Genomic DNA, 5103 nt, shown 5'->3' on the forward strand with positions numbered 1-5103 from the left:
TATTTACATGTTACAAACACTAAAATACTCTCATAGCTGTGCATATGCAGAAGTAAATCATCTGATTTGTAATTTTTGTCAACCAACCAGAATCACTCTTGTGACTTAAGTCTCCTGTAAATACATAATTAGTGGAAGAAAGTGTACAAAACACTGAGCAATGATAAAGCACAGTTCATTCGCACTAGTGAAGGAATGGCCCATAATAACTCACGAAAGACAGAATAAGATATGAAGGTCACTCACTTATTCATGGAAATAAATTATATTATACCATCAACTAAGTTTCTTCAGCCAGTCATAAAGCAGAATACTGCTAAGTAATTTACTCGCAAATGATGGTTATAAAACGCTCACATTCTAACAAATCAAATTATACCACACCACCCAAACCACCAAGTCATACCCATAGGTGATTAACATTAAAAAACTATCTGACCCACAGACTTTAGCAACTTAACTAACCAGCACAACACATGGCCCTACCCGTTGTCCCACATAAACCGTACTTGTTAATTTCAAGTTCCTTTATTGTATACCACATCGCAAATCACAAAAAAACTCATAATAAAACAAAATAAAGTTTACCAACAACAATCTATAGCAGCGGTACCAAACTCACCAGCCCTGAATTGAATACCTCTGCCAAATGAATGGTGCAGGGCCAGTCTACGGGCTGGATTAATGGTGGAGGGCTGCCCTCATGAGCCAAATCAAGCCTGCAGACTGGTCCCAAATGCCAGATCCAGCATGAGCATCGTATACTGTGTGCATCCTGAACTAGCCCCATACAGGAGCCACATTTAGCACACATCTTGGACTGGCCCTATGCACTGAATGCAGCGTGCAGGATCGATCCAGCATGCACCACAATGTGGGTCAACTCTTAGACCTATGGGCAACACTGCGGCCCGCATGACAGGGCTCTGGGTGGGATCTGGCCCACAGGCTGGATCTTTGATATCACTGGACTATAGTAATGGATTATATTTTAAACAAAATGCTTAAAACTGAACTGATTACTTCAAAGACAGAAGACTAAGTGTTGATTAGTTTCAGTCACTTTTCTTGGCAATCTCATATTCCTGGCATTAACCCGAACAGTGATGTCAAAGTAATAAGCTTATTTCCCATGTCCAATCCAGATGCATCATAAAGGAGGAATATAAAAACTGCTTCTGTTACTCTGATGTAGGTGAAGTCCTTTTAAAGTATGCACCCCATCCTCATCAATAAATTAAGTGACTGTGGCACTGATGCCTACACAGTTGGATGGGTAAAAAATTGGCTGATGGGGCGCACCCAGAGAGTAGCGGTGGATGGGTTGTACTCAACCTGGCGAGATGCGAGCAGTGGGGTACACCAGGGCTCCGTCCTTGGGTCCACAGTTTAACATCTTCATCAGCGACTTGGACAAGGGGGTCGAAAGCACGCTGTCTAAGTTTGCTGATGACACTAAGATGTGGGGTGAGGTGGACACAATTGAAGGGAGAGAGAGGCTGCAACTAGATTTAGACAGACTACAAAAGTGGGCAGATGAGAATAGGATGGGGTTCAATGTAGACAAATGCAGGGTGCTGCACCTTGGGAGAAGGAATCCACAGCATACATACAGGCTGGGGAGTTCCCTCCTTGAAAGCACAGAGGCGGAAAGGGATCTCGGAGTCATTATTGACTCCAAGATGAACATGAGCCACCAATGCCAGACTGCAGCCAGCAAGGCCAGCCATACCTTGTCATGCATCCAAAGGTGCATCTCAAGCTGGTCCAGAGAGGTGATACTCCCCCTCTACGCGACTTTGGTCAGGCCACAGTTGGAGTACTGATCAGGTACTGGGCGCTGCACTTCAAAAGGGATGTGGCCAACCTGGAGAAGGTTCAGAGGAGGGCCAGCTGCTTGGTGAGAGGGCAGCAGGACAGGCCCTATGAGGAGACACTGAGGGACCGGAACCTGTTCAGCCTCAGCAAGAGGAGGCTGAGGGGGGACCTGTTGGTTGCCTACAAACTCATCAGGGGAGATCAACAGCAAATAGGCAGAGCCCTTTTCTCCCCAGCACCACCTGGGGTGACAAGGAACAATGGTAATAAGCTGATGGAGAATAGGTTTGGATTAGAGATCAGAAGGCAATATTTTACAGTTAGGGTGGCCAAAATCTGGAACCAGCTTCTCAGGGAAGAGGTCCTCACCCCTACCTTGGGCACATTCAAGAGGAGGTTGGATGATCACCCATCTGGGGTCTTGTGAACCCAGCATTCATTCCTGCCTGTGGCAGGGGGTCAGGCTAGATGATCTGTTCAGGTCCCTCCTGATCCTAGCTACTATGAAACTATGAAACTCACTAGCAGCCTACACTCCAAGACAAAATCTTGAAAAAATGCTCAATGTTTTTTTTACATAGCTTCCCAAGGTAAAAATGTGGCTTTTACTGAGATAACACACTGGTCAGGTAGAACGGTTTGTGAAAATGGTACTGTCCAAGCAGCAATTCACTCCCTCTGCATATACTCCTGAGGATGGATGACTTACCATCAAAATATGAATATAGGCCTACAAGGGACCTCCTGGGTCATCGGATGCAGTCCCCTGTAATCATGCAACAATTATCCAATAATAAGTGCCCTAAATAATTGATTAATAACATACTTATCCAGACCCATCCATCTGGTTTCAAAGCATCTTTTTCATGCATGTTCAACTGGTCCATGAGCTTGTGTTAGCAAGCTCTTCTGTGGTCTCTTTCAGGATGCAGCTGGAATGTATGCATATTTCTTGATATTAAAGATCCACATTGCTATCCTCATCTCAATAAGTGGAAGGAAATCTCTTCCTCAGAAAAATGCCTTCTTTAAAAGAGAGAGATTTAATTATCACTGACAGTCAGCCTTTTTACCCCCTCCTTCAGAGGAAACTGGGGAAAACTATGTGTTTTAAAATAATTTCTCTACAAAAAAGGAAACATTTTATTTATTTATTAAAAAGGGAATGAATGTTTCCTTTTTTGTAGAGAAATTGATTGATAAATCAATTTATCAATTGATTAATAAACAGGAAAATGTAAAACTATTTTCTTTAAATACATAAGGACTGCAAATATGCAATACGCAGACAGATTCCTACATAAAACAGATATTCTTCGATAGAATATGCTAAGCAAAATGAGCAAGTGTGAAAATAACAGGGCAGAAACTACAGCAGGGTTACATGACTGGGGGAGGGGAGAAATTCTCCTCTACAGAATAATAGGTTTTAAATTGGAGGTCTCTACTTAAAACCCACAGGAGATTAAAAAAAGGGTCAAAAAGGAGAAAATTGCACAAATGTTACATTACTTAAAAAGACAATTTAATTTCTCGTTCAGAAATTGCTGCATTTTTGGAAGATGCCTCTGACAATAGATGTCATCATTTGGGGTCTGTTGCTCAATAAAAGAGTGGCCAAGAATCCAGAACTTAAATGTTTCTGTGACTGTTCTACGAAATGCCACAATTCCATGAAACTGGATTTAATCTGTGGGGAAAAAACTAACATTTAATTTGGAACCAGAAATTGAAATATGAAATGTGCCCTTCAGGATTGATTCAGCTTTCTCTAATTTAACAAAAAATATTCAAAGACAAAACACTTCATTTCCTTATGCTTGTAAAATAGTATAGCCAACTTAAAGTACATCCAGCTTTATTTTCCATCAACTTCACTAGTACAAAGAGAGTACAAAGCTTTCCCACTGTGATTTGCAATGGTATAAGCAACTGCTCAAGGTGGAGGTCAATTGGAAATCAGTTCCAAATACCTGAGTTTGATGTATGTCACTTGACTGATGTGGAATATCTCCCTGCAGACACGGTGGTAAGTAAGGAACAGATAGGAAATCTCTACAACCACAAAGAATATTCTCATGTCATGAAATGTAGGCCTCTGTCTTGCTAATCCTTAGACATGTGTTTAACTTTACTCACATGACTTGTAATGATGAGGTCAAAAGAGACAGTTGTCAAGGGCAAGGTTAAGCACCTGAACAGGTGTTAGAACTAGAGCCACACATATTTCATTCTTCAACTTATACAAACATTAGAGTATAGATAACTGTAAACTAGAGATGCAAATACTACCAACCAAACCTTTATTGGCTAATATGACAACATGTATTTCCATGGCCTTGTCTTAGTTCATGATAGCTAAGAGTCTTAAAAGACTGCTCACACATCATCAATAAGCACTTGATTTAGATGTTTTAAAAGGCATTAATTTAAATCTGGTACATGGGAACATAGTCACATTGGAAGAGGCTCTGCCAGGGTATTGAACTACTTAGAAAGATGAAAGAGTTATTAGGACATACAGGCCATCCTTCTGGTTATGAAATCTCTCTGTGAACTGGGATTCCAAATGGCCTGGGGAGAAAGAGAGAAGGCAGACTTAAAAGAATGTTATTTGTTTTCTCATTCTGATGGATTAAATTCAGGCTAGAATAATAAGTGAGGTAGAAATCTGTGGTTGAAAGCAAAAGAGGAGAGGGAAATTATCCCATTAAGTAACATTTTATAGAGATGGAGAGATATATACCTGTCTTATACCAGCATGAGTTGATTGACTTCTTAGGTCTGAAGGAACGGATAAAAAAAATAAGATGTAAAGAAAAGACTGTGCATAGAACATATACACCAGGGGCAGGCAAAATATGGTCCATGGGCTGCATCCGGCCCACTGGGCCATTCTATCCAGCCTGCATGGCCCCTAAAAAAATTTAGCAAATTAATATTTATCTGCCCCTGGCTGCCTGACAAAGATGACAGGATCCAGGGGCAGTAGGACCAAAGGGGAGCAGGTGGCTGGCTCCCTCCTCTGCCTGCTTCAGCAGCGCATCCCAGCTCCATAGAGCCCCTGCCAGCCCATGCCCCACATCCTACTGCCCTGCTCTGGGCCTCACCAGCACTGCCTCTGGTGCACTGGCATGGGCCCTGCACTCCCACCCAGCTGTCACTGCACTCCATGTGCCCGCTTGCTGCCCCCTCCCCCCCCCCCTTCCGCCCCCTTCCCCCCCCCCCCCCATCTGCTGCAGCCATTTCCCCACTCACCAACCCACCTGCTAGCCAGCACCACAT

This window comes from Alligator sinensis, unplaced genomic scaffold, assembly GCF_000455745.1.
Source record: "Alligator sinensis unplaced genomic scaffold, ASM45574v1 scaffold389_1, whole genome shotgun sequence".
In the NCBI taxonomy this organism is placed as follows: domain Eukaryota; kingdom Metazoa; phylum Chordata; order Crocodylia; family Alligatoridae; genus Alligator; species Alligator sinensis.